Genomic DNA, 14,503 nt, shown 5'->3' on the forward strand with positions numbered 1-14,503 from the left:
GGAGAACTATTTCATGTTTGTGCGCCGTAATACGTTTCAACATACGTTCCCTTTTTTAATCTTAAATCATAATAAAATACAAATGGTAATAAAATTTCGTTATTCTTTTGTGAAATAAATAATGATTGATAAAAAAGGGTTTCTATAAAACAATATCGGAATTAATGGTAAATATCTCATCATGCTCATTATGCCCCCTATAGCTGCTCAACTCGCCACTTTATAAAAAAAATCAACACACAAATTCGACTTTTGAAATTTTGAAAATAAACTAAATAAAAATGAAAAACCTATTTTAATCCACCTAGCGGTGCGATTGTGCCTTTCTCAATCATGAATCACGAGAATGTGTGCGTTGTTTATATTCATTAAAAGCTTTTAAATGCATATATTACATTTTATTATTATACATCACATGACAACTATATACAGGAAAATACATCATTATTCGAGTTCTAAAATTTTTAAAAAGAAAAAACAGCCACGGTAATATTGAACTGAAAAAAGGTGCAAAATCGGCAAAGTCCCAAAGAGTCGATTTTTATAAAAAAAATAATTTTCGAGATAACATAAAATCTCGACGTTTCATGCATTTTAAAGATGTTTGGCATCAAAAATACGAATTCGATTTCTGAAATTTCATGTGGTCCCCCCTTTGAAAAAAAATTTGAGTTCCGGCTTATATGGGAATTTCATATGTGACCGGACGGTTTAGTCTATATTTCCGGAACCATATAAGCGATCCGTACGAAATTTTATAGACATCTATGGGGATATTATAGCTATCATTTGGGACTAAGTTTGTGAAAATTGGCCCAACCATTTCCGGGAAACTGATGTGAGTTCGTAAATTTTGAAAGATGGCCGCTTTTCCCGGGCACTTCCGGAACCGTCTATGGTGGTTAATGTAGTCAACGAAAGTTTGGTTGGCCGTCGGTGACCTAGAACAGCAAATTTAAGTTGTTTGAGAGACATTTTAGCGAAATTTTTACCTTTTTTGCTTTCATCGGAGTATCGGTTTGAATCACAATTTGCTATGTGATCGCACGCCACAACCTGTAACTCCGGAACCGGAAGTCGAAACGGGATGAAATTAAATAGCCATTTACGGGGACGCAATACCTTTCATTTGAGGCCAAGTTTAGTAGAATCGGTCTAGCCATCTCCGAGAAACCGATGTGACTGTTATTCTGAATTTAGATACTTCCGCCGGGGCTTCCGGAACCGAGGATGGTGGCCAATGTGGCCAAATAGACTTTGAATGGATGTTAGTGACCTAATACTACAAATCGAAGCAGTTGTGGTCATATTTTGGAAAATTTTTCACCTTTATACATTCATTGCAGAATTTATTAAAATCGACATTTTCTGCGTGTTCGTACTTATCACCCTGTAATTCCGGAACCGGAAGTCGGATCCATTAGAAATTCAATAGCAGCCTATGGGAACGTTGCACCTTTCATTTGAGACTAAGTTTGTCAAAATCGGTTCAGCCATCTCTGAGAAAAATGAGTGACATTTTTGGTCACATACACACACATACACACACACATACATACATACACACATACATACACACACAGACATTTGCCGAACTCGACGAACTGAATCGAATGGTATATGTCACTCGGCCCTCCGGGTCTCCGTTAAAAAGTCGGTTTTCAGAGCAATTGCAATACCTTTCTATTGATAAAGGCAAAACATGTTTCTTTGGTCAATGTATCATCTTGGGTAAACGTTTAGCTTTCTACTCGTAGTATAATTGGTGGAATTTGTTTATTTTTTAAGCTACACTGACCTCAACACCTCAGCATGGCGATATTGCCTCACTTTCCCCCCTCACTTTAAAAACATGAAGCAATCAATGAAAATGCCACAAATCTTTTGTTATTATGACACCCTTTCATGAGAGCCTGCACGGATACGAAAAACTACCAAAAGTTGAGCTCTTTTGACTCAATCTCGGGGTATCGTGGAATAAGGTAAAATTAGATAAACCGTGTTGAAGGTAGTTTCCCTTTAACCACGGCAAAAACCACAACTCATTGACAGGTTTTTTATACTCAACCTTGCCTAAATTTAAGTTGAATCTACCTAATTTTGAGTATACCTCAAACAACTCAGAGGTACCTTATTCCATGGAAGGCCTCGACTGAGTCGAATGTCTCTCTTTGTTTTTGACAACACTAATAAGTGCGAAAGCGACGCAAAACTCAAAACTACATAAATTTAAGTTAAAAGAACTTATTCTGCGGGTTGTTTTATTTTTCCGTGTAAGTCGTAAATGTAACAAACTTATGGCGTTTTTGATTGAAAAGCTCCGGGGCAGTGGATTGCTGGATGGTTCTAGTTCCTATTCCGACTCCAGTGATAACCGATTCTAATTAGCCGCAATATCAACTATAGTCCTATAGATTCAGTCAGAATTCCAGTTGAACTTTACTCGAACTTTACTGGGTTCTAGCAGAAGAGCAGGTCACTGGATGTGTTTCATTCCCACTACTGCTAGAAAATACAACACCACACAATCATCTGCCCCAGCGTTTTTCAATGAAAAACGGCATACGTTTTTGTCTTTGTGACAGTGTACAATTAAAATACCTAAAACAAGGTAAAACAGTTCAAAAATATGTTATATTTAAAATAAATACATGTTTATTTTAGTTAGTAATTTCAATTATTTTTAACGATTTAGCGATATAAACTACAATCAAACATGATCTATCACTATACACATAACTGTCCCATGTGCTATGGGATTGCCTAGGAGCCTACTGGAGCGGCAGTATATGGCTGCAGTATCTCTATTCATTATATACTATGTTCAAATATTAATAATAAATCTAACTCAATATACCTTGAACAATTTGTTCATTAAAATAATTAATGTTAATTAATGTTAACCTTATACTGAATGAGATATTTTTATCTATTTCAGTCGGCTCTCTTCTGGTGGCATAGTGGCAACGATAAAGGACCTCATTCGGAATATATCTACGACTGAGTCCGCAACTTGATCAAGGCATTGCCTAAAAAGCTAGAAAAGTATCGGCGTATGCCCGAATGCGCGGTGGCAGATTCGGTTTCAAATTCAGTTCTGGAAAAGGCAACTCATGTCTATATTTGACAAACTTTTGATAGCCTCCAACAGACGTAGCCAGGGGTCTAAAGACTTAAAAGAATAATGGTGTTTTGCGAAGTTGCACTAGAATAATTGTATTCTAATACGAGTGATTCCTTCACAATAGAATTCTATTCTAAATCAACTTTGAAAGTAATATTCTAGTGTAACTAGGATAACCATCTACAGACATTTTAATTATTCTTCTATAGACATTAAAAAAATCGTTGCCTTGTACACTTCAAGAGACATAACGTCCGAAAAGGACGAATCACAACGTTCGGGGCATTGATACGCGACTGCACAATAAGATCCGAAAACAAATGTGCATCAATAAGTGACACATTTGCGTTCGAATCTTATGACGTACCCGTTGTGCGTCATAATGTTCCAATCGCACTTCCTTTGCGGAATTTTTTCCCGATGCTCTCGGGATGGCACGACGGATAAATCAGCTATTAAATATAGGCTGCCCTTCTTTTCTTAGTGTACACGCTGGTTCATACGCCATCCACATCAAATCTCCGACATCGCAGTAATTGATCACTAGCTAGCATCAATCAAAACAGATGATGATCAGTATTTTCTGATAAACCGCACGAGCCTATAGGTTCATATCACATTCTTCGGTGTTGTTGGCTAAATCATCCTTTTTTACAGAACCTGCGAAGTATACTAATCAATGATATAAAATTTCGTCACATCGTGTACAACAAATTGAATAAAATGATATTACCAAATGACGCAGAGCTCCGGTGGATGATTCGTATTCTATGCACATCTTTTGAACGATTGATCTGCGATAAAAAAGGGTATATATTAGTAAAAATATTAGTAACAAATAACTTTACAATTTTACAGGTACCCAACATGCGATGAACAATGCCGGCTTGCTAAAACTATTATACCTACCTTTCCGGTACCGAAGAAGCCACGAGTCAGCGATAATGCACCATCGGAGGTAATATTTTTCTATATTTATACTATGTTCACATTTACAATATACAAAACTAACATAGGGGAAAGTGAGGCAATATCGCCAAGTGGGGCGAGTTGAGCACCCTTGAATCTAGCAAAACTGAATAATATGCGCTGAAATCATTTGTCGCTCCGAGTTGCTTACTATATGTAGAAGCAATTTTATGAATAAAAGTCAAAATCTGCATGCAATGAAATTTGGAATCCACAAATATATCCATTGATGTTTGAAACCATCACGCAGAAGAATCAGACCTTTTTGAATCAACAAAACGTTTTGTTGTATCTAAAACGTGGCGAATGACTGTTTCAAACTGAAATGGACGTTTTTCAAAAGCATGTATTTGGTTTAGTTCAACAAATACTTCTGTTTACATTTTAAATACAAACATTGTTGAATCAAAATAAAATTTGTTAGATCTAACTGATCCCTTTGTTAAAAACCAACAGAATCTTTGTTTAATTTAAACTAAAATTGAGTTGTTCTCTTCTTCGGTTGATACAAAAGATTTGTATTTGTTCCTTCCAACTTGTTTGTTCGGTTAAACTTAACATGATTTTATTGTTTCAAACGAAATATTTTTTTGAAACTACTGAAAAGCCAACAAATGAATTAGTTGGTAATTTCAACTAACAGTATTGATTGAATCAAACCTGAATCTTGTTTGTCACTATATCAAACGGGAAAATTGTTATTTAAAACCATAATTTTTTTATTTTTTCTAATTTATTTTCTGCGTGATAAATTGATATAATTTAGAGCTTCTGCCAAATAACTATTTTGCATTCTGTTTTCATTTTGTTTGCGCCTGATTGCATTTTTCCAATACTAGAACTTTATTTCTAATATATATATATATATATAAGAATAAGTCACAATTTTTTTATAGTTTTTTAACGAAGAAATAGTTATTGTACTACATCACTACAAAGTGAGGCGAAATGAGCACCATTAGTAGGGGCAATATCGCCAGTCTCTTACCGAACATAACCTCTCTTTTACGCTGTCTTATTTGTAAACATTGTGGTTTTCGGCAGCAGAAAAATGGTTCGCGATTATAAGCGCATTTCACGTCGTCAAACCTGGACCAAAACAAGTTTGAAAGCGGCCATGGACGCAGTAAGAATTGGATTTTTTTCGATAAACCGTGCCGCTATCGAATATTGTATTCCACGCCAAACTTTACAACGTTATCTAAAAGATATGACGATGAACAAGATGGAATGGGTGCATTCAGGACAGTTTTTACGGTACAGCAGGAGCAGGAGTCAGTGGAACATATCTTAAGTATGGAAGAACGGTTCTATGGCATCACATCGTGCGAAATCTGAAGTCTAGCATATCAGTTAGCCGAGCGAAATGGCATCAAACATCCTCTTGATTTTTCCAGTCTATTGGCTGGGTTGGGCTGGCTCTACGGATTCCGTAAACGACATCCGGAATTGTCATTGCGCTCTCCGGAAGCGACATCGGCAGCTCGAGCACAAGGATTTAACAAAGTTTCTGTGAATGACTTTTTCAATATATTGGAAAAAGTATTCTCTTCGGGGAAATTTTTGCCCAGTCAGGTTTACAACGTTGATGAAACTTCGGTTGTTACGATAAAATGGATTATATAATTTCACATCGTTCAAAGGTTTTATTTAATTTTCTATTACAGGTTCAAACTAAGAAATCTAAAATCTTGGCACTTCGGGGACGACGGCAAGTGGGATGCACCACATCAGCCGAACGAGGTGTTCTGACCACAGCATGCATCTGTATGTCAGCCACGGGGCACTTTGTACCGCCAATGTTGATCTTTCCCCGGGTTCGGCTAACATCAATTGCCATGAATGGATTCAGGAAACTAGGAATTGTTCCTCTCAACAAATTTGTTTTCGAGGAAAATGATTTTGCTCCATCGGATGTTACAGGTACATCATTGCCTACCAAGCTTCACTGTCCGGTAGATGATGCAGCTACATTATTCTTTGGATATGATGAAAGTGGACATGAAATTGTGTCGCACGAAGATAACGAGGATCGCAATATTGTCGCTAGTCCCAAGCAAGCATCCACATTAGTCGAAATAACAGCGGAACAGAATTTCACAGTTTCACCTTCTTCAATTCTACCTCTCCCAAAAATAGAGGGAAGGAAAATCTCTAAAGGCAATCGAAAGCAAAAGGCAGCAGAATTAACTACAGACGTATACCTGAACCGTTTGAAAATTGCGCAGGCGAATAAAAATATTAAGCAACTATTGATTACAAAAAACGATGCTCCAAGACAGTTACCGAAATTCCAAAGAAAATGCATCGAAAAAAAAATAACAAAGAAAACTTTAACGATTCACTTTGTGATGCCTGTGGGTATTGTTTTAGTTCTTCTAATAGCGGAGACGGATGGAATAAATGTGCTGCATGGTTCCACAAATGCCGTGGAGAACTATTTCATGTTTGTGCGCCGTAATACGTTTCAACATACGTTCCCTTTTTTAATTTTAAATCATAATAAAATACAAATGGCAATAAAATTTCATTATTCTTTTGTGAAATAAATAATGATTGATAAAAAAGGGTTTCTATAAAACAATATCGGAATTAATGGTAAATATCTCATCATGCTTGTTCGTGCACAACGAAAATTTGTAAAAGCGCGCCACCTATATATCAGCGGCGCATGCGGATCACGAATGGCTCCATCGTTCATCGAGTTTCATCGATGCCCAAAACCGTGGTAGCAATCATCTGCAACTGGCTCCCGGTAAAGGCATATAAAAAGGGGCGCTGTCCGTGGTCGCGCCTCTTAGTCATCAGCTGTTCGGAAAACGTCAAAACGGTCAACCAACATACGGAGTAAGGTTGAGTGTGAGTGTTCGCGATTTTAACCCGAGTTATTTTTAAAGTAAATAAGCGAAATCATTATAAAGTAGTGTAGTAAAATTAAATAAATCTAAGCTAGAAGAATAAATAAGTTATAGTGAAGTATAAATAAAGTGCGTGAGTGTCATACTTACCTTTTTGCTCGTCGAAACTCCGAGTACTGCCGCTTACCTGTGAAGAGAAACTTTCATTGTGTACTACTTACCGTTCTGCTCTGCCGCTTCGGATTTCGCACCTGTAAGTTTACCTGTTCTACCTGTGCTACTCGACATCTGGTCCTTCGAGCCGGATAAACGTCGAACTCCGTTTGTCCGCCATCGTAACACTCGCTGGACGCCGTTCCATCCGCCATTCTTGACGCTTGCTGATCGCCATCGCGGCCGGTTCGCCATTCAACTCTGCAATTTTCCGCGAAAGGGACGCGGTCGGATAACAATACTGCTGTTACTGGAGGAAGACTGCTGCTTAATTTCATCATACAAGGCATTTAAGTTGCCTAATTAAGGTAATTAGGGTTTCATTACCCGTTAATTTTCCCAGTGTACAATTAAAATACCTAAAACAAGGTAAAACAGTTCAAAAATATGTTATATTTAAAATAAATACATGTTTATTTTAGTTAGTAATTTCAATTATTTTTAACGATTTAGCGATATAAACTACAATCAAACATGATCTATCACTATACACATAACTGTCCTATGTGCTATGGGATTGCCTAGGAGCCTACTGGAGCGGCAGTATATGGCTGCAGTATCTCTATTCATTATATACTATGTTCAAATATTAATAATAAATCTAACTCAATATACATTGAACAATTTGTTCATTAAAATAATTAATGTTAATTAATGTTAACCTTATACTGAATGAGATATTTTTATCTATTTCAGTGGGCTCTCTTCTGGTGGCATAGTGGCAACGATAAAGGACCTCATTCGAAATATATCTACGACTGAGTCCGCAACTTGATCAAGGCATTGCCTAAAAAGCTAGAAAAGTATCGGCGTATGCCCGAATGCGCGGTGGCAGATTCGGTTTCAAATTCAGTTCTGGAAAAGGCAACTCATGTCTATATTTGACAAACTTTTGATAGCCTCCTACAGACGTAGCCAGAGGTCTAAAGACTTAAAAGAATAATGGTGTTTTGCGAAGTTGCACTAGAATAATTGTATTCTAATACGAGTGATTCCTTCACAATAGAATTCTATTCTAAATCAACTTTGAAAGTAATATTCTAGTGTAACTAGGATAACCATCTACAGACATTTTAATTATTCTTCTATAGACATTAAAAAAATCGTTGCCTTGTACACTTCAAGAGACATAACGTCCGAAAAGGACGAATCACAACGTTCGGGGCATTGATACGCGACTGCACAATAAGATCCGAAAACAAATGTGCATCAATAAGTGACACATTTGCGTTCGAATCTTATGACGTACCCGTTGTGCGTCATAATGTTCCAATCGCACTTCCTTTGCGGAATTTTTTCCCGATGCTCTCGGGATGGCACGACGGATAAATCAGCTATTAAATATAGGCTGCCCTTCTTTTCTTAGTGTACACGCTGGTTCATACGCCATCCACATCAAATCTCCGACATCGCAGTAATTGATCACTAGCTAGCATCAATCAAAACAGATGATGATCAGTATTTTCTGATAAACCGCACGAGCCTATAGGTTCATATCACATTCTTCGGTGTTGTTGGCTAAATCATCCTTTTTTACAGAACCTGCGAAGTATACTAATCAATGATATAAAATTTCGTCACATCGTGTACAACAAATTGAATAAAATGATATTACCAAATGACGCAGAGCTCCGGTGGATGATTCGTATTCTATGCACATCTTTTGAACGATTGATCTGCGATAAAAAAGGGTATATATTAGTAAAAATATTAGTAACAAATAACTTTACAATTTTACAGGTACCCAACATGCGATGAACAATGCCGGCTTGCTAAAACTATTATACCTACCTTTCCGGTACCGAAGAAGCCACGAGTCAGCGATAATGCACCATCGGAGGTAATATTTTTCTATATTTATACTATGTTCACATTTACAATATACAAAACTAACATAGGGGAAAGTGAGGCAATATCGCCAAGTGGGGCGAGTTGAGCACCCTTGAATCTAGCAAAACTGAATAATATGCGCTGAAATCATTTGTCGCTCCGAGTTGCTTACTATATGTAGAAGCAATTTTATGAATAAAAGTCAAAATCTGCATGCAATGAAATTTGGAATCCACAAATATATCCATTGATGTTTGAAACCATCACGCAGAAGAATCAGACCTTTTTGAATCAACAAAACGTTTTGTTGTATCTAAAACGTGGCGAATGACTGTTTCAAACTGAAATGGACGTTTTTCAAAAGCATGTATTTGGTTTAGTTCAACAAATACTTCTGTTTACATTTTAAATACAAACATTGTTGAATCAAAATAAAATTTGTTAGATCTAACTGATCCCTTTGTTAAAAACCAACAGAATCTTTGTTTAATTTAAACTAAAATTGAGTTGTTCTCTTCTTCGGTTGATACAAAAGATTTGTATTTGTTCCTTCCAACTTGTTTGTTCGGTTAAACTTAACATGATTTTATTGTTTCAAACGAAATATTTTTTTGAAACTACTGAAAAGCCAACAAATGAATTAGTTGGTAATTTCAACTAACAGTATTGATTGAATCAAACCTGAATCTTGTTTGTCACTATATCAAACGGGAAAATTGTTATTTAAAACCATAATTTTTTTATTTTTTCTAATTTATTTTCTGCGTGATAAATTGATATAATTTAGAGCTTCTGCCAAATAACTATTTTGCATTCTGTTTTCATTTTGTTTGCGCCTGATTGCATTTTTCCAATACTAGAACTTTATTTCTAATATATATATATATATATAAGAATAAGTCACAATTTTTTTATAGTTTTTTAACGAAGAAATAGTTATTGTACTACATCACTACAAAGTGAGGCGAAATGAGCACCATTAGTAGGGGCAATATCGCCAGTCTCTTACCGAACATAACCTCTCTTTTACGCTGTCTTATTTGTAAACATTGTGGTTTTCGGCAGCAGAAAAATGGTTCGCGATTATAAGCGCATTTCACGTCGTCAAACCTGGACCAAAACAAGTTTGAAAGCGGCCATGGACGCAGTAAGAATTGGATTTTTTTCGATAAACCGTGCCGCTATCGAATATTGTATTCCACGCCAAACTTTACAACGTTATCTAAAAGATATGACGATGAACAAGATGGAATGGGTGCATTCAGGACAGTTTTTACGGTACAGCAGGAGCAGGAGTCAGTGGAACATATCTTAAGTATGGAAGAACGGTTCTATGGCATCACATCGTGCGAAATCTGAAGTCTAGCATATCAGTTAGCCGAGCGAAATGGCATCAAACATCCTCTTGATTTTTCCAGTCTATTGGCTGGGTTGGGCTGGCTCTACGGATTCCGTAAACGACATCCGGAATTGTCATTGCGCTCTCCGGAAGCGACATCGGCAGCTCGAGCACAAGGATTTAACAAAGTTTCTGTGAATGACTTTTTCAATATATTGGAAAAAGTATTCTCTTCGGGGAAATTTTTGCCCAGTCAGGTTTACAACGTTGATGAAACTTCGGTTGTTACGATAAAATGGATTATATAATTTCACATCGTTCAAAGGTTTTATTTAATTTTCTATTACAGGTTCAAACTAAGAAATCTAAAATCTTGGCACTTCGGGGACGACGGCAAGTGGGATGCACCACATCAGCCGAACGAGGTGTTCTGACCACAGCATGCATCTGTATGTCAGCCACGGGGCACTTTGTACCGCCAATGTTGATCTTTCCCCGGGTTCGGCTAACATCAATTGCCATGAATGGATTCAGGAAACTAGGAATTGTTCCTCTCAACAAATTTGTTTTCGAGGAAAATGATTTTGCTCCATCGGATGTTACAGGTACATCATTGCCTACCAAGCTTCACTGTCCGGTAGATGATGCAGCTACATTATTCTTTGGATATGATGAAAGTGGACATGAAATTGTGTCGCACGAAGATAACGAGGATCGCAATATTGTCGCTAGTCCCAAGCAAGCATCCACATTAGTCGAAATAACAGCGGAACAGAATTTCACAGTTTCACCTTCTTCAATTCTACCTCTCCCAAAAATAGAGGGAAGGAAAATCTCTAAAGGCAATCGAAAGCAAAAGGCAGCAGAATTAACTACAGACGTATACCTGAACCGTTTGAAAATTGCGCAGGCGAATAAAAATATTAAGCAACTATTGATTACAAAAAACGATGCTCCAAGACAGTTACCGAAATTCCAAAGAAAATGCATCGAAAAAAAAATAACAAAGAAAACTTTAACGATTCACTTTGTGATGCCTGTGGGTATTGTTTTAGTTCTTCTAATAGCGGAGACGGATGGAATAAATGTGCTGCATGGTTCCACAAATGCCGTGGAGAACTATTTCATGTTTGTGCGCCGTAATACGTTTCAACATACGTTCCCTTTTTTAATTTTAAATCATAATAAAATACAAATGGCAATAAAATTTCATTATTCTTTTGTGAAATAAATAATGATTGATAAAAAAGGGTTTCTATAAAACAATATCGGAATTAATGGTAAATATCTCATCATGCTTGTTCGTGCACAACGAAAATTTGTAAAAGCGCGCCACCTATATATCAGCGGCGCATGCGGATCACGAATGGCTCCATCGTTCATCGAGTTTCATCGATGCCCAAAACCGTGGTAGCAATCATCTGCAACTGGCTCCCGGTAAAGGCATATAAAAAGGGGCGCTGTCCGTGGTCGCGCCTCTTAGTCATCAGCTGTTCGGAAAACGTCAAAACGGTCAACCAACATACGGAGTAAGGTTGAGTGTGAGTGTTCGCGATTTTAACCCGAGTTATTTTTAAAGTAAATAAGCGAAATCATTATAAAGTAGTGTAGTAAAATTAAATAAATCTAAGCTAGAAGAATAAATAAGTTATAGTGAAGTATAAATAAAGTGCGTGAGTGTCATACTTACCTTTTTGCTCGTCGAAACTCCGAGTACTGCCGCTTACCTGTGAAGAGAAACTTTCATTGTGTACTACTTACCGTTCTGCTCTGCCGCTTCGGATTTCGCACCTGTAAGTTTACCTGTTCTACCTGTGCTACTCGACATCTGGTCCTTCGAGCCGGATAAACGTCGAACTCCGTTTGTCCGCCATCGTAACACTCGCTGGACGCCGTTCCATCCGCCATTCTTGACGCTTGCTGATCGCCATCGCGGCCGGTTCGCCATTCAACTCTGCAATTTTCCGCGAAAGGGACGCGGTCGGATAACAATACTGCTGTTACTGGAGGAAGACTGCTGCTTAATTTCATCATACAAGGCATTTAAGTTGCCTAATTAAGGTAATTAGGGTTTCATTACCCGTTAATTTTCCCAGTGTACAATTAAAATACCTAAAACAAGGTAAAACAGTTCAAAAATATGTTATATTTAAAATAAATACATGTTTATTTTAGTTAGTAATTTCAATTATTTTTAACGATTTAGCGATATAAACTACAATCAAACATGATCTATCACTATACACATAACTGTCCTATGTGCTATGGGATTGCCTAGGAGCCTACTGGAGCGGCAGTATATGGCTGCAGTATCTCTATTCATTATATACTATGTTCAAATATTAATAATAAATCTAACTCAATATACATTGAACAATTTGTTCATTAAAATAATTAATGTTAATTAATGTTAACCTTATACTGAATGAGATATTTTTATCTATTTCAGTGGGCTCTCTTCTGGTGGCATAGTGGCAACGATAAAGGACCTCATTCGAAATATATCTACGACTGAGTCCGCAACTTGATCAAGGCATTGCCTAAAAAGCTAGAAAAGTATCGGCGTATGCCCGAATGCGCGGTGGCAGATTCGGTTTCAAATTCAGTTCTGGAAAAGGCAACTCATGTCTATATTTGACAAACTTTTGATAGCCTCCTACAGACGTAGCCAGAGGTCTAAAGACTTAAAAGAATAATGGTGTTTTGCGAAGTTGCACTAGAATAATTGTATTCTAATACGAGTGATTCCTTCACAATAGAATTCTATTCTAAATCAACTTTGAAAGTAATATTCTAGTGTAACTAGGATAACCATCTACAGACATTTTAATTATTCTTCTATAGACATTAAAAAAATCGTTGCCTTGTACACTTCAAGAGACATAACGTCCGAAAAGGACGAATCACAACGTTCGGGGCATTGATACGCGACTGCACAATAAGATCCGAAAACAAATGTGCATCAATAAGTGACACATTTGCGTTCGAATCTTATGACGTACCCGTTGTGCGTCATAATGTTCCAATCGCACTTCCTTTGCGGAATTTTTTCCCGATGCTCTCGGGATGGCACGACGGATAAATCAGCTATTAAATATAGGCTGCCCTTCTTTTCTTAGTGTACACGCTGGTTCATACGCCATCCACATCAAATCTCCGACATCGCAGTAATTGATCACTAGCTAGCATCAATCAAAACAGATGATGATCAGTATTTTCTGATAAACCGCACGAGCCTATAGGTTCATATCACATTCTTCGGTGTTGTTGGCTAAATCATCCTTTTTTACAGAACCTGCGAAGTATACTAATCAATGATATAAAATTTCGTCACATCGTGTACAACAAATTGAATAAAATGATATTACCAAATGACGCAGAGCTCCGGTGGATGATTCGTATTCTATGCACATCTTTTGAACGATTGATCTGCGATAAAAAAGGGTATATATTAGTAAAAATATTAGTAACAAATAACTTTACAATTTTACAGGTACCCAACATGCGATGAACAATGCCGGCTTGCTAAAACTATTATACGTACCTTTCCGGTACCGAAGAAGCCACGAGTCAGCGATAATGCACCATCGGAGGTAATATTTTTCTATATTTATACTATGTTCACATTTACAATATACAAAACTAACATAGGGGAAAGTGAGGCAATATCGCCATGTGGGGCGAGTTGAGCACCCTTGAATCTAGCAAAACTGAATAATATGCGCTGAAATCATTTGTCGCTCCGAGTTGCTTACTATATGTAGAAGCAATTTTATGAATAAAAGTCAAAATCTGCATGCAATGAAATTTGGAATCCACAAATATATCCATTGATGTTTGAAACCATCACGCAGAAGAATCAGACCTTTTTGAATCAACAAAACGTTTTGTTGTATCAAAAACGTGGCGAATGACTGTTTCAAACTGAAGTGGACGTTTTTCAAAAGCATGTATTTGGTTTAGTTCAACAAATACTTCTGTTTACATTTTAAATACAAACATTGTTGAATCAAAATAAAATTTGTTAGATCTAACTGATCCCTTTGTTAAAAACCAACAGAATCTTTGTTTAATTTAAACTAAAATTGAGTTGTTCTCTTCTTCGGTTGATACAAAAGATTTGTATTTGTTCCTTCCAACTTGTTTGTTCGGTTAAACTTAACATGATTT

Source organism: Topomyia yanbarensis, chromosome 2 (assembly GCF_030247195.1).
Source record: "Topomyia yanbarensis strain Yona2022 chromosome 2, ASM3024719v1, whole genome shotgun sequence".
NCBI lineage: Eukaryota > Metazoa > Arthropoda > Insecta > Diptera > Culicidae > Topomyia > Topomyia yanbarensis.